The sequence below is a fragment of the Plecotus auritus genome, assembly GCF_963455305.1.
Source record: "Plecotus auritus genome assembly, chromosome: 4".
Taxonomy (NCBI): domain Eukaryota; kingdom Metazoa; phylum Chordata; class Mammalia; order Chiroptera; family Vespertilionidae; genus Plecotus; species Plecotus auritus.
In genome coordinates, this window is record NC_137775.1 from 179,728,376 (window position 1) to 179,756,138 (window position 27,763).

Consider the following 27,763-nt stretch of genomic DNA (forward strand, 5'->3'; position numbering starts at 1 on the left):
AACATCAACAGGTGAATGGATAAACTTCATATGGTATATGCTATGGTCTGAAAGTTTGTGTCCCCCCCCAAATTCGTATGTTGAAATCCTAATGCCCAAGGTGATGCTCTTAGGAGGTGAGGGGGGCCTTGGTGAGGTGGTCAGGTCCGGAGGGCAGAACCCTCATGAATGGAATTAATGCCCTTCTAAAAGAGACCACACAAGCTCCCTCGCCCCTTCCCCCGTGTGAGGACACAGTGATAAGTCTGCAGCCTGAAGAAGGCCCTCGGACGCTGCTGGCACCCTCATCTTGAACTTCCAGCCTCCAGAATGGTGAGAAATAGATTTCTGTTGCTTACAAGCCACCCAGCCCGTGGTGTTTTGTTGCAGCAGCCCAAAGAGACGAAGACAGTAGATCCATACAACGGAATGTTATGCAGGAATTAAAAGGCATGAAGTCCTGAATCGTGCTATAACATGGATGAACCTTGAAAATGTTACTCTGAGTGAAAGAAGCTAGAAACAAAAGACCATGTACTGTAAGCGTCTGTTTATATAGACTATGCAGAGTGGTCAAATCCATAGACAGAGGGCCATCCGTGGTCGCCAGGGCTGGGGGCTCGGGGAATGGGATGTGACTATCATCCTCCGGGCTTCTCTTTCAGGGTGATTAAGACGTTCTGGAGCCAGATGACGGTGACAGCTGCACAACATTGTGAACTACCACAGGTTTTTGGGGATGTCATCTTATAAAACTATTACACGGTGTGACAAAAACCAAGGGGGAAAGCAGAATTCCCCCATATCACCTCTTACTATGTTAGTAATTAAAACCATGATCATTTGATGGTTTCCCACACCTACTGTCTCATTTAATCAACATTCTGGCAGGAGAGCATTATCTCTATTTGACAGAGGAAAAAACTAAAAAATGGAGTTTCTGAAAAGGTGGGTAAGTTGCCTGATCACGCAGCAGGTAAGAGACGGAGTCCGGTTAGATCCCAGGCCTTTAACGCTGGTGCTGGGAATCAGCCTCCTTGCAGCCAGGTAGGCGATGACAGCTTCTGCACCCTCTCTGGGACCTAAGAGAAATGAGGAGCTGGACTAGAAAAACTCGGAGACAGCTCAGCCGGTGTGGCTCGGAGGGTGAGTGTCGACCTACGAACCAGAAGGCCATAGTTCAATTTCTGGTCAGGGCACGTGCCCGGGGTTGCGGGCTCGATCCCCAATGTGGGGCATGCAGGAGGTAGCCGATCAACGATCCTCTCTCATCATTGATGTTTCCATCTCTCTCTCTTCCTCTCTCTGAAATCAATAAAAACATATAAAAATATTTTTTAAAAAGAAGAAAAAAAGCTGTACATTTATACAACGGAATGCTACTCAGCTGTAAAAAAAGAAAAAAGAGGAAGAAAAAAATAAAAACTCGGGGAGAGAGCACATCATCACCCCGATTTGAAGAGGCAGTGGCAGCCCATTCCTTTCCACACACAGCACCAACCTCCAAGACAGCAAGTCTGGGGAAGGGGGTCGACCAGGACTGAGACAGAGACACCCTTAGAGTTAACTGGGCTGCCACCTGCCACCCCTGCAACGCTTTTGGGGGTGAACCACTGCCTTCACCCACAGCCCTGAGTTCAGGGTGATTAATGTGTTTGGTTTGGGCTTCAGAAGGCCAGGCTTTTATTTGACAAACTAGTTTCAAGTAAATCCGACAACTTTCCCAAGCATATTAACAATAAAAAACAGTTTCTATCTAACCCATTCAGTTCTTAGTGTTCACATAGTATATTTTAAAAGAAGGGTGTTATATAATTGTCCAGGAACCAGCTAGATATTGTATCAAACTTTTGGTTAACTATTAAATACTCCAATCTCTGCCTTTCACTAACACTTAGTCCTTAAAAAACAAAAAACATACGCTAAAGCTGTAAATTAAAACCAAGACAATGAGGGGAAAGAAACTTTCAGAAAATAAAATTAAGGTATCTGTAGCTATAGAGCTCAATTCCCATGTTGCATTCACAGAAAGCCCCCAAAATCTGTGTTCATTACGTGTTGTATCCAACAATGGACCAGGCTCTTCATAAGCGAGCTTTCTTATGGGGCATGACTAACGGTGCCTGAAGTTAGAGGCAATGCAAGCTAGTTAGCAACTGCCAAGGTGAAAGATGTTATTCGTGTATTAATAACGGTGTTGGCTGTTGCTGTTTGAGAAAGATTAAAAAAAAACAAAAAACAATTGATGGGAACCCCAAATTATGAGATGAGGGGGCAGCCATTACTATGACAACTGATTCCACAGTGGTTTAGGGATACCAACAACGTTTTTCTGTGTCTGTATTTTTTTTAAGGCTGAGGTTCTGATAGTAAGTATGGGACGAGGTGGCGTGTGACATGTGAAGGAGAAAAAGAAAGAGCACTTGGGCAATAAAAACGAGAGTCACAGGAATTCTGAAACTGAGAAATGAGAAGCACCCTGACCCTGTGGTAGAGACCACAGATGAAAGGGGTCCCCTTGATCTTTGAACTCTGCCAAATTTCACTTCTCAGCAACCGCTGCCAAGGCCCGGGCTGTGATTAGGCCAAGGATACGCCTCTAAACGGGTACTCAGTGTTAAGGTATCTGAAGAACCAGGGTGGGGGCCCACCCCCACCCCCACCCGGGCCCCTTTTTCTCCTTCAGGGAAAAGAAAGGGTGGGAATCCACAGCCCCCCCACCCCCACATCCGTTCTGGGAGAGCCTGGAATTATTGCCTGGGAAAAGAGATCTGTCTCATTCCCAGACCCTTCCTGCCTAGCCTCAGCAGATACTCTGTTAACATTTCCAAAGGCGGCTTAAAGGACAAAAGAAGTCAAATTCTGGGGAGAGGATTTGCTTAAAATGGCAGGATGAGAATGAAGGCGGCGGTGGCCCCAAGGGTACAGCCCACGTGGAATGAGGCAGCTACTGCTTCCCACCCAGAGAACCCGTGGGCAGACCTTGATGGGAGTCCCCACAGGAAGGGCCTGGACAAGGGGAGTCACACAGGAGCCTGGTGTCTCCCACTCCACCTAGCTGACTTCCTGGTGCTGACCTAGGGAAAGGGGAGGAGAGCCCTGAAGGGAGACAGATTCCGTCCAGGGGCCAGGCCGCCAGCTCAGGGGTGTTTGAGATAATGAGCTGGGCGCAAATGAGGACCCTTGAGTGATGTCACCCCTCCCCGGGGCCCTTCCATGGAAAACCTCTAACTCAAGGGGCTTATCGGTTTGAACAATAGTTCCCCTGCTCATCAACGGTGAACCATTTAAGGACAAACATATACGTCCCCCTTTATTTTTTACTGAGGCGTACGGTAAAGTTGAACAACCCTTAGGGGCACGGACAGCTTATGCAATTTCACATTTGCAAATACTGACACCGCCACCACCCACATCAAGGAATGGAGCATGTGCTGCCTCCTCAGGTCCCTGGCCATTGATCCAACCGGTAGGGGCCAGACCTCCTTAAGCCTCTCGGGCAAGTACTTGTCCACGTGCCCCAGACCGGAGTCCCCAAGCCTGCTGCTCTTGCGCCTTTTGCCTTACACAAGTGTCGGATGTGTGACAGATTCTGTCTGGACCTGCTTTCATTTCAACAGACTACCTGGTAGCCAAATGCAACAGGTGAGTAAAGCCCGAAGCACTAAGGCCAAATCAAAAGGGCCCTGCTGTGCCCCTGGGTGAGCCGGACCTCCACCACCACCGCCACGCAGCTCGAGAAGCTGACGGGTCAGGCCCAGGTGGAAACGGTTTTCCAGCAACAAGTCCCACAGGCATCCGACAAGCGAACCTATGCCGCCCTGTGGCTTCCGTTAGGGAGAAGAGAACTCTGGTTTCTACCGAGAATGGCCAAGAATAAACGACCAAGGCACTGCCAAGCATTTGGGCAACGAAACTGATTTTGCGACTTATTTTAGAGATTTTCACTTAGAAAAGGAGGCACAGTTTGGGAAATGATGCAAAGGAGACATACATACCACGTACGTGCCTCCCAAGGAACCGGGCTTAGGTCTGAATTGGTGCTCCCTAATTATAAACTCTGCGCATCTTGACGCATGTATTAACCTCTCTGATTGTCAGTGTTTCATGTAGGAAGTGAGGAATTGTGAGGATGGAATGAAGAGAAAGTGTCTGGCTTGGATAGAACAGACACTCAACAGATGCTATTTCCATTCAGTCCTCTCCCAGCCTCCCGAACAGGGCATGCGCAGCAAAGATAAGAGCCTATCCTTCTCTTACAAGGGAAACTATATAAGGACCCTATAGGATTTTAAAGTACTTTTGTCTTTCAGCATATTAACATTTCCCCAAATCCGTCACACAACTGTGAACAGATTTTTAAATAATCCAAGTAGTGTGCTTACTTTGGAACAAGACAGAAATGCTGAAATATCAACGCCACATTATTCATCACCAGTTGCTGTCCAAAAAAGCAACTTCATATTAACTAGTAGATTGGAAACAGTGGCATATGACACAGCTATTTATTAATCCATCGGGCCTAGGTGTCTACACTCACACACTCGGTCATGTTTCACTTGAGAAACTGCTTCCGTCCTTGGAAACTACTCACATGAAGACCAGATGGCATATAGACCCAGTTAATATACATTTTCTCAGTAAAATACATAGATAAATTATGCCCTGAATTAACACCAAATAATGAAAAATGTGTAATGGAACATCCATTTCTGATCTTCTGGTCTTCTCTGGTAAAAGAAAATTATTCTAATCCTGGATATGCTTCTTTTTTTTTTCTTTTTTAAGAAATGCTGCTCTCTGAAATACCTTGATTTCCAAAATGTTATATGATCACAAGCAGGGCTTTGGTTATTTGGTTGTAAGTTCTGCAGAAGATCAGAGATTTCAGGAAGTGGGTTCTAGTCACAATGCCCTCAGAGGGCTGAGCCTGGACCTCTGTGTGAATTGTGGCTGATCTGCCTTAACCATCGGGACTACTGGCCGGACCCTGGGATGCTTTCTGACTTCCTGGGGGATGAATACTGAGACTTAGAGTCAAAGACATCTCCACCCCCACTGCCCTGTGGGCAAGGAATCCCTCCAGAAATCCTTTTAGTCTTCTGGGAAGACAAGGGTCAAGAGGCCTAAAGGTTCAGCTGCTGAAACCGAATATCCATTCCTACCCCTCACCATTGCACAGAAGGTGCTTCATGCCCTTTGCAATCCACTTCTTCAGAGAAGATAGTACTGCTCAGAGCCCGATGCAGCCACAGAAATGCACATGGAGACAGATGTGAAGTGCGGCTGTTTCCATAGACAAAAGGTTTGACGGTGGCGCCGGGCTGTAGGTGTGAGCTCGAACCATTTATTTACCACCACTGAGTACACAGGACAAAGAGCACAAAAATACTAGTCAGCACTGCACAGCGTCCCGGAGCCTAAGTGTAAATTCTGTGCCAGCTTCTTTCCCAGCGCAGGAACTCTTCCTGTGACACAGCAAGATGACCAGTGCTTGACCACTTCCCACAAAAGAAATTTTTTTTTGTTGTTAAAAAAATTATTCCAGAGTGTCTTTCATTTAGAGTTGACTTTTGCCTCACTATCATTTCCATACCCTGGCCCTAGATCTACCCCATCACTACAGGGAACAAGATTAATCTTTTTTTCCACCATAATAATCTTCATGGAACTCCCAGCATCCCTACCTCCCACCCAGCCGCTTCTTCTCCAGACCAAACAGCCACTTTTTCCTTAGCCATTTCTTATGTGACATGGATCCAGAGCCCTGGTGATCACAGACGTCCAACTCTGATTACACTTCAACTCGTCTGTGCGTCCCTGAAAATGGTGCCCAGGTCTAAAGATAAGCTCCCGGGGTGGCTGCCGGAGTGGGAAAGAAGGGAGCAATCACCTCTCTTGCCTCAGATACACTGCGGCCACTAACATTGCTTCAGTGTGTCTCAGCTTTGGGGACTCCCACCTCTTTCTAGTGCCGGCTGTTCTCTAGGACCCTGATGTAGTAGCAACTGAGGGGAAGCTGGGCTTTCTTGTCTTCTCTCCCTCACTTCCTTTAGCTGAAATTCAGGATGTAACTATTATTATTATTATTATTATCTCATTAATTTTGGCCCATTTTTCCAGCCAGTCAAGATATTTCTAGGGTCCGTCGTTGGATGTATTTGGCCCACTTGCTCTTTGTTGCAGCATCCAGATTGCGTAGGCACGGGAACTCTGTCCTCACCCAAGGGAATCATACTGGGAGACTTACTAAGGAGAAGACACCAAGGCACTGAGATCTTCTCCGTAACTTATGTCAATTTGTTCACTAATTAGCATTTCTGGTCCAAATTTGCCAACCCACTGTAAATCCCCATACTGTGTGGTCAGAGCTAATTCCTCAAAGTGTCCATCCAGGTCCACCTTTTCTTCAAATGGGCCTCCTGGACCCTTAATTAAAATGCAGCTTTTGGAAGCCCCACTTTAGATCAACGGACTCAGAATATCTAGGGATGGGCCTGACAGGGTGAGCTCTCCTGCATTACACTGCTCTGCCTGGTCCTGGCTAGTCCTTCTCTGTGGAGCACCGTCCTAGCCCGGTTTCTCACCACCATCTGTGGAAACTCCCGCCACCCTCCAAGCAGCACTTCCTGTGTCAGCTTTGCCATGAAACCTTTTCTGAAACCGCCCCCCCCACCCCCCCCCCCCCGTTTTCTTTCCCCTCTGAAGCCTTGCTTTGGTTTTGTGCTCTCTGAAAGTAAGCCGTGAGCTTCCTGCATTCTGACTCACTCTTCAGACCCTGACCACTAGCTGTTATGTCCGCATCTCACTCAGGGGCTGCATTTTACTCCTCTTCACATCCTGTGGGAAAGTAACTTACAAAGGCTGGTACCAATGCTTGTTAGCCAGACTGAATAGCCTTCATTAATCTGAGATAACAGGAAAAAACATTCTCTGTGCGAGCACATTTCTGTATTTCATGGGAGCCTTTCTCCTTTCCTCCTTACGGGAATCGTTTGGGATCATGTTTCAGAGCACTTTAGCCATCCTTTCCTTTTGAAATCTCCTTACCATTTTGTCTGAGGCCACAAGAGAGTTCATTTCTTTCTCTTGTCTGAACTGTTGAAATGTTTCTAGAATACGTGGCTTCTTTAGGGACTTCATCTCCTGGCTCTTACCATTTTATATAACTGGCCAATGTTTCTTTGTTTCTTTTCAGAGATATCTCCTTATATCATTTTCTCAGTCTCCTTAAGAATCAAACAATCAGCAGGAAAGTCAAGAAACTTCCAGTGGGCGTTTCCAGCACATTTGGCATCCATCTAGAGTTATCGTCTCTGGGGAGAAAGCATCATCTATAACTTCTGCCTGGCAATCCATAATATTGACCCTACTTTCCTAGCAACCTTACCTAGCAATTCACCTTAGGGTCCGGATTTCCACAGACCTGCTTCTTTTAAGCAAAATATTCCCTTCTGGAATTATGTCTTAATCCTGAGAACCACCCTAACCTACTGGGTGAGATGAATCAGGTGATCCTATCTCCATCCAAGTTTTAAGGCTTCAGGTTTACTTTGCTTAGTCCTCAGAGGCTGCACGATGGCAAGCAGCTACAGGTGTTGTAAGCACCACGACTCCCAAGGTTGTGTTGTTTGTCTTTATGAATTACCGAAGTCCTCCTTCACCGCTATTGGTCTTATTTTTGCTATGTTTAGTGTTCCCCATCCAAACAAGTTGGAATGTTATTTTCTCCTTCCCATCCAAGTTCAGTTGAATGCTCTGAATCAGGTTAGCAAATCTCTTGACAAACATACTTGCCCTCAAAGATGTCAAGAACCTACTCCACAAACCAAACCCTGTTTGTAAACACTCTCTGTGCTAGTTACATGTGCACTTTTCTTAGCCTCTTCCAATCCCCGGGAAGGTAGAAACAACGCATCCCCCTCCAGTCCTTCAGCTTCCTATCATGACTTTATAGACTAGGGATACATTTGAGGTTTCTTATGACTGTATTTTTACCCAAACCAATGAACAAAGGTAAAAAGTGGTAGATCTGGAATTTGGGCAAGTTATCATGCATGCCTTGGCTTGTTATTTATCAACTAGTAGCCCTGCGCACGAATCCATGCGCCAGTAGCTCTCTGTGGAACCTGGCCGCTCCGTGCCCGCTGCCCAGAGGCTCTCCGCGGCCCAGAGGCCCATCCATGGGCAGGGTGGAACGCTTGCCTCGTCGCCGCGGCAATGAAGCAAGCATTCCGCCAGGCCGTTCACGCTGCCTGCTCTCAGCACCCCCGCCCCCCTCCACGGGACTGGGGGACTCAAGTGGGGCTGAGAGGACTGGGCGCCGCCATCTTGTGGCTATGGGCGCTGCCATATTTGTGACGGAGTGACAGTTAATGTGCATATTACCCTTTTATTATATAGGGTATCCCTCTCCCTTTCTTTTCTATTTTCAAGTTCTAAGAGTATATTATCTTCTCCAGAAATAACCCCATATTCTTCAATAGGCCTAATGGTAGAGATGCATTCCTCAGGTCATTTTCACCTTCTCCAGAAGGACAGCCTTCTCGGTCTTGTACTTGACACACACACACACACACACACACACACTCACTCCATGTTCCTGAGAGCCACTCTAAAGCAGGATGACTGAATGTTCTGATTGGAAAGGGACGGGACTACAAGTCAATGACAATCCCTCCACTCTCAAATGATAAAATCAGAAATGGGCTGAGTTTCCTCTTCCTTCTAAAGTCTGGCCACTCTTACTTGCCCTCCCATGTCTCACGAGGAAGAAACTTCTGGAAAAATGTGGGCTAATAATGGAAACCATAATGCAAAGACAAGGGGACAAAGGAGAAGTGCTCTGCAGATGAAAAGTCAACTCAGTGTAGGCCTATAAAGTACTTCCTATGCGTCCATAGCTGTGCCAGCCCTTAAGGGCTGGAACTAGATGACATATGCTTAATCCACAGAGGTAATTACTCTGATCAAGGAGAGGAGATGTCTATAATGAACAAGAACTCAGCTCAGGGTGGGAAATCTTGTAGGAGTTGTGGACAGAGGGAAGAGCTCAGTGGGGCTGGAGCTGTGAGTGAAAGTTTGAAAGATGTGGCCCAGCCCTAGCAGGTTTGGCTCAGTGGATAGCACATGGGCCTGTGGACTGCAGGGTCCGGGTTCGATTCCGGTCAAGGGCACGTGCCCGGATTGCAGGCTTGATCCCCAGTAGGTGGCGTGCAGGAGGCAGCCTATCAGTGATTCTCTCTCATCATTGATGTTTCTATCTCTCCCTCTCTGAAATCAATAAAAATATTTTTAAAAATTTTTTTTAAAAAAAGAGGTGGCCTATGGGGAGACTTACAGGTATGGGTAGGGCTTGACTAGGTAGAGAAGAATGTGGAGAGTGGGGTGGGCACCTCATGCAATATTTCACAAGCCTGGCTGCAGGTCAGGATCACTGTGGGGAGCTTCCAAAAAATAACAAAGTCTGGGTCCACTCCATACCATGCACCCAGGCCCTCTGGGATGAGGCCTGGGCAAAGGCGTTTTGCAAGCTCCCCAGGTGATTCTGAGACACAGTGAGGGTGGGGAACCACTGCCCTAAGTCTTGCATCCACCCAGAAGTGATAGGAAGATTTACTCCAGAGAACTGCCTCCTTCCATTTTAGTAATTAATTTCATTCAAGTATCTACTTCTACTGCATCTAAACTTACATCCAATTAAAATGCAAAGGGGAGGTGACTGAGCAGTTTTAAGGGCAGAAGAGAGCGTTCCCCCAAGAACTGTAAATAACACCTTGTGGTTTGCATTTTATCAGTGGGTGTTGTTAGCCTCCCTCACCTGACAACGACTGACTGACTGACTGATGGAAGCAGGGTAGAATTTTAACAACTAGCAACCACAGAGTGCATTTCAATTACTTATCTAAAAACACTATCAATTGAGGCACTGTGAAATATGAAGATGAATTTTAAAAACTTTCCATTTCCTATAAAAACTCTACTAGTCGGTCTTTTCAGAAATGTAAACATTAAGCTAAGAATGAATAAAGCTCCATAAGCGCTAACTGAACGTTCTCAAATAACAAGAAACTAAACACCTAATGGTTAACGTTTCAAATGTACACACCTCAAGTTCGTTTGTCTGCCTCACTAAAAATCACCCTAGGACAGAGAATCTAGGCATAAACAAATTCTATAAAGTGAATTTCCCGAGATATATTTTGGGGACGTCCTTCTCAAACAATGCTTTGCAAAAGGCCGGGAAGAAAGCAAGGAATCACTACTTTAGTGAATGCAGGTGGTGGCGAACAGGGGTACAAGGACGCCCCACTCACTCCCAGTGAAGGTCTGCTGCAGGAAAATGGACATACAACACTTTTAAGCTATGCAAGCTGGAAAAATGTATAAGGAAAAGACAGAGAAAACAGGCTAAAATATTAGGTGTTTTTTGCTAGACTAGAGCTCAAAAGGCAAGAAAAATGTAAAAGCACCTCTGTTACTAACACCCACAATACAATGGTCATTTTCTCTCTCCAGTAGAGCATATAGATCAGAAGCAGTTTAAAGACTGTCTTACTCTGTTTTTGTTTTATAAATTTCCTAAAACTGGCACAGAACCTGGCACATGGCAGGTTATTTATCAAATCGGTGACCTGTATTCCCTCCCCCTTACACTATATACAACAAGATTTTTACTAAAACTTATTTGATCTCAAATAGGGAAAGAAATATTCTAAAATATCCATTTATCAAACTTAAAAATTTTATAGAGAGATGGATTCTAATTGTGTAGAAGGTTGCATGAAATGAGAATAGTACAAAAGAGTAATAAGTAACAGAAATTACAAATAGGAAAACCTAAGTCAAAATGGGAGGTGCAAATAATGTTATCAAAAGTCTAGCTGGATTAGGTCAGACTTGAAAAAAGGCTCCCTGGTCAACATACCTAACCTACCTCCCTTAGAAAGTCATTTATAGCCCTAACCGGTTTGGCTCAGTGGATAGAGCGTTGGCCTGCGGACTGAAGGGTCCCAGGTTCGATTCCTGTCAAGGGCATGTACCTTGGTTGCGGGCACATCCCCAGTGGGGGGTGTGAAGGAGGCAGCTGATCGATGTTTCTCTGTCATTGATGTTTCTAACTTTCTTTCCTCTCTGTAAAAAAATCAATAAAATATATTTAAAAAAAAAAAAAAGAAAGTCATTTACAGAAGCACACAGGGTAGTGTAAGGGCCAGGTAGCTCATCAAGGTGTGTCTGATAGGGACAGGCCACAAATGGGATGCTGGAAATCTAGAACTAGGCACAAACATTAAGAACCCTTTAACACAAACCTCAAAATGTCTCACATATCATTTGGCATTTATCTGCAACAGCCTTAGCAGTGGTTGACAGTGAGTTCTCAATGGGTAACTAAGCCAGAGAAATGGTCTTACTAAGGCCCTAGGGTCAATCGGTGCATGTTCACCTAGGACAGATCCCAGGACTCCTCATCGAGAACACACACCCGGAAGGGGAAGTGGGAACTGAAGTAAAAGCCCTAAGCAAGTACATTTAAATATTGTGAAATAGCAGTTTTATTATTAAACTCAATAGCCCAAATCCCGAGAACCACTCAGTCCTTCGGTAAGAACACGGCCTTGGCCAGAGAGCTGTCTGGTTGATCCTGCAGTGCAAAGATCTAGTCCGGACAATACACAAGATTCCCCGAGGGCGATCCCGACCCAGAAACCATGTAGTTAATGTGGAGACGAGCTTCGCCATCGGAGTGCAGCAATGACTGAAAGCAGGAGGAGGGAGGGAGAAAAGACAGGAGGCCAACTCACTGGGGCTGTAATGATCATGAAAGATCAGCATATAAATCAGAGCTACCCAACAGAACTTTAGGTGCCATCTGACTCGGCAGCCTCTAGCCACATGTGGCTACGGAGCCCTTCAAATGTGGCCAGCGCTGCCCGTCCGGCGTGGCTCAGTGGTTGAACATTGACCTATGAACCAGGGGGTCATGGTTTGATTCCTGGTCAGGGCACATGCCCGGGTTGCAGGCTCGATCTCCAGTAAGGGGCAGCCAATCAATGATTCTCTCTCATTGATGTTTCTATTTCTCCCTCTCCCTTCCTCTCTGAAATCAATAAAAATATATTTAAAAACAAACAACACAACAAATGTGGCAGTGCAACTAAGAAACTGAATTTTAAATTGAACTTAATTTTAAATAATTTCAATTTAGATTGCCACATGTAGCTGACCTTCCATATCGGACAGCACAGCCTTAGGCCGCACCATTCTGAGCCACTTCCTCCGACGTCCCCCCCCCCCCCCCCCCCCGCTTCCCTTCAGCACCAAGTGAGAACACCTTGGACATTTCTGCCTCCTGAAATCTCCCAGGTGCGTTCTCACTCTGTCGGCTCTGAAAATGTCCATGGCTGGTAGACAGACAGCTGAGTCACCACCGTAAGCCATGATGGCCGAAACTAAAATGTAGTAAGTCATTTGGGAAATGTTCTTTTCCATTTCCTCCGTTGTTGGGAGAGAATGAACTAAAGGGTGACATGGACTATTTGTTTTCCCCATGAGGTCAGCAGGGATTTTAATAATAAGCCCAACTTCAACTTACAGGTACTTCAAGCTGTGTCAGTGCAGAGATGAGCTGCACTAAAAGGATCAGACCTTCCGACTCTTACAGCCTCAACTGAAAACCATTGGGAATGCTTCAAAAAGATGTGTGAAGTCCATGTGTCATTTAGGAATAAAATGGCTAAGAAAGATACTCAGTTTTTTAAAAATAGCCTGTGACATGAAACAAATGATCATATTTCAGAACAAAGAAAATGTTATCAGTTCAAACAATGATCAGATACTAATTTTTTTTGAGAGATGTAAATATTTAACACTTTCTACTATCTTTAGATGGCAGCAAAATCCACCCTCAGCCAGCCAGATGCCTTTTCGTGGGGGCGGGGGGCGGGGGGCGGGGGGGGGCGGGGAAGAATCCTAAGGGGATTCCCACACAATTTACAAAGTCCTAGAAACAGCTCAGCAAAGCTGCCCAGTAGCTGTCATTTGGCCTGCAAGCAAGCTGTGACGTTGGCAAGGAAATGAAAAATTCACCAAGAAAACAGGCAATTTCCCAACATTCAAGTGTTTCCATAATCTGACGTCCAATCTACCAACTCAAACTTCTTTCAGCCACTGCCCAATATAATTCCACCATTTCAGGCAAACAGATATTCTTACATAAAAGTTCCCCATTGGAGACAGGCATTCTCATAGATTTCTAGCAGAATATAAACTGGTACAGTTTCTTTAGCAGACAATTAGGCAATAGAAAAGTTGTCTTTCAAAAATAAAGGCGATAGGTAACAATTCCCAAAGATAAAACAGCTCAGGAAACATGCATCCAGAAGCCCTTTCTTAAGAAACTTAATGATCCAGGACGATGCAGCCCATCAAATAGTAAATCCTTAGGAAGGGAAAAGCCATGGGAAAGAATGATCGTAGAAAGCACACGGATTAGAATTAAATGTGTGGGGGAGTAACCAGAGGAATTATAGCTACTGCGTGTTGAAAGTATAGATTCTAACAATATAAAAATAAAACAAATGACCAACATGTAACATCAGGGGAGGGACTGAGCGAAGTGTTAGATTGTTTGCTATGTGGTTATAGCCAGCTCCGCCCATTCTGACTCCCACACATCTCTCCTCCGAGCGAGGAAAAGGAATCCACTTGTATAAGGAATAGCCTTTCAGAAAGTCGGCCATTTCTTTACCTTTTGTTAAATTCTAAGTAAGATCAAATATTTTACTTTAAAACTATGTTTAGTTTCAGCTCCATCTTTTACAATTATTTCTGCCTATTGTCAATCTATCCATCTCTCTCACCATATGTATAGAGGCAAGCTATAGATGTTAACATGAAATAAATGTTAACATTGGTTATTTTCTAGTTAAGACTTTTGGGTAGTATTTTAATTTCCCTTTGACGAAAAAGAGGCCACATACCAACCCTGACAAGCTCGGCGGAGGCCTGCATGGCAGATGTTACACACTCAGGGACCTAAAGCAACCATTCAGGAAGGTCTGACATTAAAGTTTCCTAACTGAAAACAAGTCGTGGCGGGTGGTCGTGCCCTAAACCGGTATTTTCCTTGACAAAGGTCAGTCTTCACCTTAACTGAGCCTGTCTATTAACTTTTTGCATCTAGGACAACCTATCTTTGGAATGTCAGAGTAATCCCTTTCCCCAGACCCCTCAGGGCAGTTTCGCAACAAAGCATGAGACCAGGGAACCTGTTGCCCAAATACCATTTCCATGTGCTGTCAACATTAATTGTTAACTATCCTAACCCAACCGGTGTAAAAGAAGTATGTGTCTCCCGGTTTTACTCTTTATCCAATCCCAGAGATTTCCCCACTTTGCTTTCTCCCACCTCCCTAATCTACCACCAATAGATTTCATGTAATACTCCTTATGGTGCTTCTTTGAAAGTAATGTATAAAATAAACTGCAAAACTGCCATTCTCCGGAACACTTTCTCCATCCGTTCAGGTTTTGCTCTCCAGCCATTGTTGTCAATTTAGCTCAAATAAATTCATAAAAATTCTCAACAAGGTCTGGACGTTTCTAACGTAGACTGACTTTTTGTTTTTTGTTTTTTTCTTGATTTTTAAAAATAAGGAACACAAATCACTGAAATACAGCCCTAACCAGTTTGGCTCAGTGGATAGAGCGTTGGCCTGCGGACTCAGGGGTCCCAGGTTCAATTCCGGTCAAGAGCACGTACCTTGGTTGCGGGCACATCCCCAGTAGGAGGTGTGCAGGAGGCAGCTAATAGTTGTTTCTCTCTCATCGATGGTTCTAACTCTCTATCCTTCTCCCTTCCTCTCTGTAAAAAATCAATAAAATATATTTTTTTAAAAAAACACAAATCACTGAAATACAACAAAAACAGCCATTACTTTTCTGTTTTGTATGGTTCCTTTTCCTAAAATGGTCACCTGATCCACACTTCTCATTTCCTCAATACTCACCAATCTCAGATCCTGACTCAAATACCTCCAGCAGTCCTCATTCCCTGGCCCTCTTTTCTCTGCCTTCTCGGTTGTTGGTTGTTGGAGAAACAGTAAGGCTCCAAGAAGAGAGAATCTGCGTAGGTCACACCTCTCCCTTGACCAAACAGGGGAATGCAGAAACCTCCCAAGAATGTAGATAAGAAACTCAGTGGCTTAAAGGTCTTTTAACTGGAGGTGCGAATGGAAACTATTGACACTGGGAATCCCAGCTGTGCAGCTGTTACACCACCGTGGTGACTCTCCAACACACACAAACTAGATTTACTCCCAAAACTAGATCTCGCTTTCTCTCTGTCTCTCTGTCTCTCTCTCTCTCCCCTCCCTCTCCCCCCTTCCTTTTCTTTCCCTCTCTCTCTCCCTCTCTTTTAAAGAAAGTTAAACAAACCCTGGAAAGAAGGCAGAGTGGGTGTCTGGGTGGAGAAGGGAAGATGGACTGTGATAAGTAGAGTAGGCTGTAGCCACTTGTGTAACAGTCTTCTCTACCACAGGACTCCAAGAACGTATTCCAGTCACAACAAGCTTATCTGACAACCCAGAACAGCTGTCCCTGTTTTGTTTATTCCATAGCAGAAGGCAATGTGTCCTCGTCGTAATTAGCTAGGTTATTAACGTTAATAAGAAGAGAGCGAAGGGAAGGCCAGACATTATAAACATGGTCATTTGGGCAGCGTCACCAGGAAGCTACCGCTTCACACTCCCCAGGGAACCACCAATCCATTCCCTGCAGGTCACTGGGGGGAGGGATAGAACAGAGAGGGAGGCGGGCACCTGCGCAGTGTCGTCAGGTGACATAGGGAAGGTGCTAGGCTGTCAGTCTAGCCCAGGGAACAATGGATTGGCTAGGGCAGTGGTCGGCAAACTCATTAGTCAACAGAGCCAAATATCAACAGGACAACGATTGAAATTTCTTTGGAGAGCCAAATTTTTTAAACTTAAACTTCTTCTAACGCCACTTCTTCAAAATAGACTTGCCCAGGCCGTGGTATTTTGTGGAAGAGCCACACACAAGGGGCTAAAGAGGCGCATCCGCAGTTTGCCGACCACTGGGCTGGGGGGGGGGGGGGGGGCTCCATCAGAAGCAAGCGAACGAAACCTTGGAAAGTTAAAATCACCAACCACAGAGTTCCCTCTCCCTTACTCACTCCTGCTCTTGCTCTCTCTTGCTCTGTGACCCACACCCACTGGTGCACTCGTCTGTTCTCTCTCCATAGCCATGTGGCCTTGAGCAGCAGCATAGGACTGCAGCCGGGAACACACAGTAAGCTAGCCAGATGCTGGACTGGACTGGACTTTAATATGGAACAGAAATTCTGGGCAGTGGACTTAATTCTGGCCCTGCCGAAGATAAGATTCGACTTTTTCCACGGTGGGAAGGACAGAGATGGGGTGTTAGAGGGGAACGCCCTTAATTTTACATCATCAATAAAGCATTCCACAAAACCCCATCTGCCAGTGGGGGGCCTCAGAAAATTATTTTCCTCGCAGCACGGCACCCCACGAACTCCACTTCCGCTGATAACAAATGGTCTGGGTCTGTTTGTGTCCCCATCCTGTCCTCCAACTTAAGAAGGAGTATCAGAGCAAAAGCTGCAGAAATCAACTTTTAAGAGTTCATTAGATCAGGGATTATTGGTCCCCACATAGACCAACCCAGACAAGTAGCACATTAAAAAAAGATAGATCCTGGAAGGTAGAGGATTTTGTAAGTTCTAGGTACATACACACAGTGGTGTTTCAGGAGTTTGATTTAAACTCCTAATTGAAGCTCTCACTGTTTTGACAGTTCTCTCAGTGAGATCTATGCAATGTACCAGCAGACATGATCCTTCCTATAAATAACTGCTCAAAAAAAGACTAAGAAATCAGACTTCGAGTCTGAAAAACTAAAGGTGTGTTCCTGCATCATAATCATTCATAATGTACTCTGCTAAATACCAGTCTCACACAGCCCTCCATGTGGGGGGAAAAGTAAGTCCTCACAGACAGTTACCTGGGGGAGTGCTGCTCCTGCACTCCCCCTTGAAGACACACAGCAATGCGTATTAACACAGTGAAGGCTCTGAGCGGTTCTGCAGTTAGAACAGGCAAACAGCAAAAGCCACATCTGCTAACTTGGTTGAATTTATTCCAAACCTATTTGATCATGGAATCTACTGTTGAAGTGACACTTAGCAACATTCCATCAGCCTGATGATCCTGTCTAACTTTAAAACTCAATGATCCTATGAGTCCATGAAATGGAACCCTTTTGAAGTTTTATTTACTCGTAATGTAGATAACAGCTTAACACGCACAGGCACCATTTCTTGGCTATGAATCAGGCTCAGAACAGCCAGTAATAACATTTGGATACTCTTTGTTTATAGTTTCATGGCTAGACTTGAGAGGTGCGGAGTCATGAGAAGCCATGACTGTCCCACAGAAACCATAGCAATGTTCAGAGACGGGGGACACAGTTCTCTATTTGACCTGATCTTCCCTAAAAGTCCCTCCTGGTCTCTCATTATCACGTATCTTCCCACAAACCTCACTTCCCCAGCCTCCTTCCACCTTGCTTTCTAAAGCTTATTACTCAGACTTAATCTTTTCCATTTCAGTCTGAAATTACCCTGAAGAAAAAATGTTATTCTCATAATTAGCTGGTTATTGATATTAATAATAGGAAGAGAGTGAAGGGGAGGCCAGACAGTATAAGCATGGTAATCTGGGCAGCTTCACCAGCACGATACAGCTTCATTCTCCCCAGAGAAGCCCCGGCCCATGCCCTGCAAACTGCTGGGGGAAGGGACAGGACAAAGGGAGAGACAGATGCATGCCCAATATAGTCGGATGACATAGGGAAGATGCTTGTCTGTCAGTCTAGCCTGAGGAACAAAGACCATTAGCTTGAAGGGTGGAGCCACTGCAAATGCTCGGAATCTTGGTAGAGTTAAAATCCCCAAAGAGTTCCCTCTCTCCTTGCTCCCTCTCTCTCTCTTCTCCATGACACGCACTTGCCTATGGCCTCCCTGTTCTCTATCATAGCCATGTGGTCTTAAGCAGCTGCATGGGCCATGCGGACCCCCCACCCAATGGACTGCAGCTGGGAACCACGAGCTAAGCTAGCCAGAGGCTGAAGTGGACTGGACTTTAATATGAAGCAGATATTATGGGCAATGGCCTTAATTCTAGCCCTGCTGCAGAAAAGGTTGGACTTCTTCCACAGCAGGACGAACAGAGGTGGGACCTTGAAAGGGAACCCCCTTAATTTTACATCATTAATAAAGCTTTCCACAAAAACCTATTCTCCCATGGGGACCTCAGGAAATTCTTTTCCCTGAGGCACCCCAAGAACTCCACTTCTACTGATAACAGGAACATCTGAATGGGAAGTACATCATCATCTCCAGGAGTGGCACGCAGTTAACTGAACAAACTGCTCAAAAAAATCTTGGGGAAAATATGTCATGAATTAAATATTCATGCAACTGTTATGCATGCTTACTTAAAACCTACTTCCAAGAAACTGGCACTATATTTACCAAGGAAAAAGGAACGTGGAATCAGCAAAGTATTCACTTAACCAATGTTTATTGGTCACTTACTATTGGTCACGTACTTCTAGACATTGGCGATAAAGCAGTGAACGAAGTCTGAAACACTGTACTACAAACATTACCACAGAACAGACTAGAAAATTCAGTAATACCAATCCACGTGACGTTTTCAGAGATAGTTTCTAAACGGAAGAAGGCTGACTTGAAAAGTACAAAACTGTCTTACAAGGTACAAGGAAAGTTTTTATACCCGTGAGAAAGGCAACAGATAATTTATTTTGTATCTATCATTTCCCAGGTGCCACACTAGATGTGTGTGTGTGTGTGTGTGTGTGTGTGTGTGTGTGTGTGTGTGTGTACTGGTATACTTTTTTAATTCTCAGAATTATCCTTTAACTTAAGTTTTAAGCTTCATTTTATAGTTAAGAAACTGAGACGACCTAGTGGTCAAACTTTTGTAATACGCCTGATTCCAAATCCATACTTTTTATATAAGAACTAGAGGCCCGATGCACGAAATTCATGCAAGAGTAGGCCTTCCTTCCCCTGGCCGCCGGCACTGGCTTCCCTCTGGCACCCGGGACCCAGGCTGGCTTCCCTCCAGCCACCCGCAGGCACCCGGAACCCGGGCTTCCCTCCGGCCCCAACTTAGTCCGGAAGGACATCTGGAATCAGGTCTGGTCTAATTAGCATATTACCTTATTATTATTATAGATAGTGAGGTTATTCCTAAAACTGAATTCACGGCCAATTCAAAGCAACAATTCTAATATGAATTTATGATGATAGAGAAAAGATATCTCAAAGAATGTGAGGAAGAAGAGTGGATATCAACATCGTATCAAAAAAATAAACTTCACAAATTTGTAGGACTCATACTAAATTCTTACAAAACTTACCACAAAGCTATAGGAATCAAGATAGTGTGTACTGGCATACAGACATATAGATAAAATGGAATAGAATTGAAAATGCAGAAATTAAACTCTCACATGTTTGGCCAAATCATTTTAGACAAAGGAGCCAACACAATTCAATGGAGAAAAACAGTCTTTTCAACAAACGGTACTGGGAAAAGTGGATTATTTTCACATGCAAAAGAATGAAGTTGAATCCCTACTTTATACCACATACAAAAATTCAGTCAATATGGTCCAAAGATTTAAATGTAAGAGCTAAAACTATAAAACAACTGAAAGAAAACATAGGGGTAAATTTTCCTGATCTTGGATTAGGTCATCATCTCTTAGCTATGATACCTAAAGTAAAAGCAATAAAAGAAAAAAATAGTAAGTTGGACCTCATCAAAATTTCAAAAATTTATGTTTCAATAGATAACATCAAGAGAATGAAAAGACAACCCAAGAATGGGAGAAAATTTTTGCAAATCATGTATTTAATATGGGTCTAGTATCCAGAATATATAAGGAACACTTACAACTCAACAATGAAAAACAGCCCAATTTTTCAAATGGGCAAAGGACTTAAATAGACATTTCTCCAAAGAAAACACACAAATGCTCAATAAGCACATGAAAAAATGCTCAACATCATTAACCATGAAAGAAATACAAACTATAACTACAAAAAAATATAGATAAGCAAACAAACATGCAGATAATGACAAGTGCTAGCAAGGATGTGGATAAATTGGAACTCTCACACATTTTGGTGGGGATGTATACTTTGGAAAACAATCTGTCAGTTCCTTAAAATGTTAAACGTAGTTACAAAATGAGGCAGCAATTCTGCCCCTGGATACATACCCAAGATACTTTAAAACATATGTCCAGACAAAAACTTGTACAAGAATGTTCATAGCATCATAATTCATAATAGTCAAAAAGTGGAAAAAAAAACACAAATGTCTATCAACTGATGAACAGATAAACAAAAAGTGGAATATCCATATGTTATAAATTAAATGTCTGTGTCATCCCAAATTCATATGCTGAAGTCTGATCTCCAGTGTGATGGAATTTGGAGGTAGGGCCATTGGGAGATAATTAGGTCAGGAGGGTGGAACTCTCAGGAATGGGATTAGTGCTTTTATAGAAAGAAAGCTTGCTTCCTCTTTCTGATCTCAGCATTGTGATACAGATGATAGCCATCTACAAACCAGGAAGTGGGCTCTCACCAGACTATGGCTTCCCTGGCACCTTGATCTTGGGACTTCTCAGTCTCCAGAACTGTAAGAAATAAATGTTTGTAGTTTAGGCCAACCAGTCCAAGGCAATTTGTTATAATGGCCCAAACTAAAGGACCATACAATGGAATATTATTTAGCTATGAAAAGGAATAAAACATTGAGTCATATTAAGCATGGATGAACATTGAAAATATTATGCTAAGTGAAGAAAGATGAATTAAAAAGGCCACATATCACATGATTTCATTTGTATAAAATGTCCATAATAAGCAATTTATAGAAACAGAAAGTCGTGTTTGCCTGGGCCTGAAGGTAGGGAGAAATAGGAAGTATGGGAATTCTCTTAGGGGTGATGAAAACGTATTAGAATTAGGTAAGTGGTGGTAGCTGCACAATTTTGTGAATGTACTAAAAAATGAATCACTGACTTATACACTCTAAAAGGGTACAACTTGTGGTATGTGAATTGTATGTCAACTTAAAAAATCCTTCCCTCCCCAAAATAATCTTTGAATCAAATAGAATCAGTTACTCAGCTTCTTCCACAAAAACCATTGGCATTGAGGTGAATTTACTTTTGCTGAGTCAGATATATGACACTGGGATCTAGTCCTAAGATTCAGAAGAGAACTATTCTGAGTTCTGAAAGAGATGAAGAAAGCTCCAATAAGAAAGTTTTGAGAACTCCACCATGACTGCTTTAAAATATCATACTTAATTGAAAACAAATGAGCTACATAATATCAACATGGGAGCCTATAATTTCATATCAGTCCACATAAAGCCTGAACCTATATGCGCTAATGAACACATGGAAAGGAAAGAATGAAATAGCAAAAGTCAAAGGTCAAAGTCAACTTCAACGTGTGGAAACACTAATACAAATGATAACAAGACTTGTCCACCCAGGGCTGCCACACTGTCATCACAGAACTCTTAACAGATCACCAAGATTCCTCCTCAGGTGAGAGGTTGCTGACAATCATGTCCAGAAATAAAACACGGGGTCCTCCAAGAGCTTGAAGGCCTTCTTCTCCCCTGGCAGGCAGGATCAGCTTAGATCACTGAGGGCCTATGTACAAGCAACCAGGGGTCTGATTAAAGCCCTCACAGAAAGACTAGAAGCCAAATCTAGATGTGACGTTAAAATGACCTTTAAGCTCCAAAACAATTGCTTGATCTTTGATCTGTCTGCTTGCTTTACATTTAGCAAAGGTTCACATTAAAAAAAAAAAAAAAAAGTTACTACAACTCTGCTTCTCAGAAATACCACCATGTAGGTTAAAATAGAGATATGTGTGTACTCAATATTCACTAGTCAAACCATCACCAGTCCAAAGAACCCAAGCTAACGAAAAGCCCAGAATTTCACTGTCTGCAGTTAAATGAGCAAGGTAAATAGAGCAAGCGCAATCACGAATCACCTTGACTTCTGAGAGGTTTTGTTCCAAAAGGCAATTATAAATCAGCTATTTGAAACTCAAAACACTTTTTCATAGCAATCTGATAGCTCGTGGTCATGTGCCCATGGGACCCAGAGAGATCTGTGCAACGCACTTGAAGCAGAGCTGATGGCGCTTACAGAGTGAAACTGCCTTCCAAATTCAACTCCAGAACGTGCCTCAGAGTGGCAGTTCCCTGGCTACAGCATCGGGAGGCAGGTGCATCCTCTCTGGTCCCATCATTCCCCAGGTATCCTAAGCCAGTGGACAAATACAAGCCATGTCCACGGTGGGAATCCCATCCCACTGCCATTCAGACATACAAACCCATTCACGAGAATTCTATAAGGCTGGGAGTGTCTGTGGCATTTTGCTACTCTCCCAAAATACTAATTTCAATGAATGTCTGCTTATCTAGAAATGAAAGCAAACAAACGAATTCTCATTATAGGGTGTTGTTGTGTTTTTTAAAAAAACTTTTTGTTGACATGCAACATTCATACAGAAAGTCCAACTGCTGGATTAAAAAAAATTTCTTAGGGAAAATACGTGAAAAGTTATGACTTTCAGCAAGTTCTAGATGATTCTTTTAGTCAATACAGCTTTTTATCACCATTATGACCTCCCCCCAGCAGGCACCACAAACATATTTGCGGAATCTCTGTACCTTTAACACCATTAGTGTTGTGGATGTAATTCATTTTTAAAATACTCTAGAATAGCCTACATACACTGCAATAGGGACTAATGGGATTGGCCTGACCTCAGAGAAGGCATTGTTTAGATAGAAATAGAAAATAGATGGTTTAAAAATAGCAATAAAAACTATCCATAAATGCCAAGTGTCTGGACTAGGTTACCAAGGGCCCCAACAGAACATAGTGAGGTGAACTGGGCACAGCACAAACCCCGGTGTTAGAAGGGCAGGCTTGCCCCTGTCACGGTGTAACCTGACCAATCTGCCTCTTCATGCTATGACCTCCTCAACCAGGAAACTATTCTCACCCAGGGAGCTGTGTGGCTGAGTGATGAGGCTGGGAGGGAGTGCCTTTAGAATGTGGTTTCACTAATACACATTGCTTATTAAAGAATTAAAGAAACAGAATGCATTATGTGATTCATCATTGCAATAAACCCCAAATGAGTCAGGAAATTTGTAATAACTCGGGCCACGCTCCCTATCCTCTCCCACCCTCTCCCTGACCCCTCTCCTGGCTCTCTGCTGCTGACTTACACGGAGCTGCCAGATCGGCCCCCAATCCTCAGCCTGACCTCATTCTAGCCTGACCACCTGGTCCTGACTCATAGACTTGCTGTCAACCATGCTATTTGTGCTTAATCCCTAGCCCTGTTTCACGGTTTTAGGTCAAGGATCTCTGTCCCCCTCCCCAACCCCAACCCCTACAACCAGGCCATATTCTCAGTGACTCTGAGCTTCTTGGGAAAAGTGATGGATCATCCTCCTTAGGGAAAACCACATCATTAATTCTGAATACAAAGTAAGCTAATCATCAGCTAAGGGTCAATAAAGAAGGGGGGGAAAGGCAGGTTTGAGTTAGTTTTAGGAGAAAAAGAAAAAGCAAACATATAAGTATGACCATCAGAGATTCTCTGCAATATAGCTCCCAACTCACCTAACCGCCCGCCCTTCCTCTTGCTCCCCCCACCCCCCCCCCCACACACACAGTATCATTCTTTTTCATCTTTGGAACGCAAATCTAATCCTAGATGATACTTTCCATCAGTATGATAGATTCTCTATCAACAGAGGGTCTTCGCCAATCTCAGTTCTTTCATTAATAGGCCCGCAAAAGAACCAAGACCCGCTTGCTGAGTTATCTCTGCAGAGAGGAGCTCATCATGACTGGGGGTCAGGACACGGGCACCTGTAAGAGGGGTGCCTCTCCTCAGAGGACCGCCCTCCCTGTGCTCAGCCCCTCCCCTCCCTGGCTACTGGGATGACCCAAACCTAAGGCAGCCACTGCATTGACCAAGCTGAGCCAACCAGATTCACAGAATCTCGGGGGACAACTGGGACTACTGTGGGGAGCTATTTTTAGCCACATGCAGAGATGAGAGACTGGAAAGGCAGAAAGAGAGAGGGAGTGAGAGACAGCCAATAGGATATCAGTGATCTCAGCCTAATCAGCTGCCCTGAGGCTATATGAGCAGCTCACCAACCTGAGGGTCCTCACAAGCTGTTCACTTCCCACAAGATCCCCTTCTCCCAGGACCTTTAGGTCGGTAACTGTGCTGCTCAAGGAATCAGGCTGTTTGTTCTCCCTTCTTAGCAATAATACAAATCAACTACAAACAGCCGTTATCAGTGTCCTCCCTTTATGTCTTATGTGCCTACATATACATAAAGGGGACAGGGAGGGGGCAAAGCAATTTACCTTTTTTTTTTTTAATCCTCACCCAAGGACATTTTTCCATTGATTTTTTTTTTTTTTTTTTTTTTTTTGAGAGAGAGAGAGTTGGAGGGAAAGCAGGTGGGGGTAGAGAGAGAAACATCAATGTGAGAAAGACGCATTGATTGGTTGCTCCTTTTCCTGAAGATTCTAATTCAGCACTATGAATGTTTTTTAAAAGATGATTAAAATGTACAGGATTGAGGATTACCACCTTACAAAAGGAAGTCTCGAGGCTTCTGTATTGCACACTAGCCTCAGTTCCCATAACTACCACCACAGTTTCACCCTCCGGCACACCAATCCACCGGTCTGCAGTTCCCCTCACACGGGCCTTGAGGCTGTGCAGGAGGCCCCGCCCCACTGTGAGCAAGGTAGAACCGCCATACCCAGGTCGTAGCTCAGATGAGGCTTTCTTTCCATCCATTCCTGCCTAACATACCCAGATACACAGGAGATACAGAGAAAGGAATCTAAGCATATCACTGCAAAAAAAATCATCAAAGCACAGAGGGACACAGCAGGAGCAGAAAGGAGCAAAGGAATTACAAAACAGCCAGAAAACAGCGAACACAATGTAAAAGGACTAAATTCTTCAATCAAAAGACAGAGAGTGGCTGAATGGATAAAAACAACCATCCATTTGCTGCCTACTCACTTCAGATCTAAGGACACACACAGACCGGAAGTGAAGGGATGGAAAGAGATTTTCCATGCAAATGGAACCAAAAGAAAGCTGGGGTAGAACTACATCAGACAAAATAGACTTTAAGACAAAGACGGTGTAAGGTCTTTGTATAATGATAAAGGTCATTGTATAATGATAAAGGGGTCAATCCAACAAGAGTGTATAACACTTCTAAATATTACGCACCCAACATAGGAGCACCTAACTACATAGAGGAAATATTAACAAACCTAAAGGAGAAAATAGACAGCAATGCAATAATAGTAGGAAACTTTAATACTCCACTTTCATCAATGAAAAGAACATCCAGACAGCAAATCAATAAGGAAGCATTGGCCTTAAATTCCGTATTAGACCAGAGGGACTTAACATCCCCAGGCGGGCACACACAGGCTGCCCTTGCACATACCTATTGTAGCAACTATATTATAAAAATAATTGTTTGCATGCCTTCTCTTTTTACCGAATTATAAGCTCCTAGAGGACAGATGCTCTTCTTTTTCATCTTTATATCCCGCTGTCCAGCAAAATGCCTGTAAATGTTCGGTGAATAAACTAATAAACGGACCCATGTGGAAGTCATACAGGCACAACTGTATCAAAGAATACTGGGGGCGCTGTTTTGTTTGAGTTGAGCAAAAGAACACTTGGATGAATATAATCCCTAATGTTATTTAATTAGATGGTCCATAATGTGCCCTGGGTTCTAAAAGTTACTTAATAATTCTCCAGCACACTGAGGAGAAAGCGCTCAGCAATCTTTAACTCAGTTAGAAGCAATGCTGAATCCATCTTATGTCTAGACCTCATTTCAAGTGGACTCATGTGACTTCAGCTCCAGACATCACTGAACAAAATGTCTGAAAGATGCTGGCAGGGAAGTTGGAAAGACAAAGATATATCATATACATACCCTTTAAGAGTTTTCTGAATAGCACTTTGCTAAGCTACAGCCTTGCAGGATTTAAAATATGACTCAGAACACCAACTGTGATGCCAACGCTTTTATTTTTGGATTTTTTAGCGGAGAATATGGCTATAAAGTCAACCTACTCAGTCTACAAATTCCCTAAATTTCCTTCTAGAGAATGGAAAAGCATTTGGCATTTCTCCAGGGATCATTTTATTGGTATATATAGTTGTGCTGGTAAAATTATGCTTTATACCAACTGTACTTTGCTATTTAGCACCTTCACTCCTCATTATGCTCTTAAATCACCTTAATTGAGGTACAATTTATATACAATAAAATGCACCCCTTCTAAGAGCACAGTTTAATGAGTTTGGACAAATGCACATGCCTATGTAACCACCACCTCAAACGGACATATACAACATTTCCTTCACCCCAGAAGTTCCATCATGGCCTTTTGTAATCAAGTCCCACAGTGATCTCTCTGGTTTCTATCACTATCAATTAGCTTTGTTTGCTCTACAACTTCATATAAATGGACTCATACAGAATATGCTTCTTTCTCTCAACGTAATGTTTTTGAGTTCCAGCCACAGTGTTGCTAGTATCAGCAGCGCCTTCCTTTTCATTGCTGAATAGTATTCCATTGCATAAATATACCACAATTTATCAGTTCACCAGCTGACAAACATGAGCTGTTTCCAGCTTCCAGTTGTTATGATAAAGCTGTAATTAACATTTATATATAGGCCTCTGTCTTGGGTAAATGCATAAGAACAGAACTATTAGGCCATCGGGTAAAAGTGCTTAACTCTGGAAACTGCCAAACTGCTCTCCAAAGTGGCTGTGTCTCTTTCCACTCCCACCAGCCATGCCTACAGCTCAGTTGTTCCATATCCTCAGCAACACTTGGTATTGACAGTCTTTTACATTTTAGCCGTGCTGGTGGGTGTAGGTGGACCTCACACAAGGTATAAAATCTGTTTCCTTCAACATTCAACCTTTCCCTCTGTCTATAAAACACAATCTATCTATATAAAAGGCTAATATGCTGTGTCCCTCCCACCTTCTGACCAGTCGCTATGACGTGCAATGACCATCAGGGGGCAGACGCTCAATGCAGGAGCTGCCATGACACACACAAAGAAACAGCACGGCAAACCTAGCACCCACAAAGCAACACTCGGCTTTCCCCGAGTGGGACACGGGCCTCACCACCACCCCAGAGCGACAGCCCACCAAATTGCAGCCAACACTGCCCAGACCCCATGGCACAAAATGCGGCCCACAGCCCAGCCCAGCCCAGAAATGGTCGCTGTGGGCACAGAGTAATGATGTCATGTAGCAATGCCCGGCTTCCTCTCCCTAGAAATGACTAGCCTCCTTGCAGTTCCTTCAGCCCAGGAACACAACTTGCTTCATAGTCAGGTGGAAGCATTTCACACTTGTCTGTGAAGCGTTTTCCTGTGCCTCATCTCATTTGATCCTCACAGAAGTCCTGGAGTAGGTAGATAGGAGACTTGGGAGAATCCTATTTTCTTTGCATTAGCCGGAAAACGGAGATTAAGAAGTTTGGAAACTTGACCTGGCTG

General features: G+C 43.9%; 1 protein-coding gene across 4 annotated transcripts in view; it reads right to left on the reverse strand.

Moving 5' to 3' along the window:
• OSBPL3 (oxysterol binding protein like 3) overlaps positions 1-27,763 on the reverse strand; it is a 151,089-nt gene that overhangs the window by 81,244 nt on the left and 42,082 nt on the right. Inside the window, exon 3 of one of the 4 annotated variants that reach the window (XM_080666459.1) lies at positions 20,706-20,757. The exons of the other annotated variants lie outside the window; for them this stretch is intronic. The gene's annotated coding sequence lies outside the window, so the exon portion shown is untranslated. The remainder of the gene's footprint in view (positions 1-20,705; positions 20,758-27,763) is intronic. 4 annotated transcript variants of the gene reach the window in all.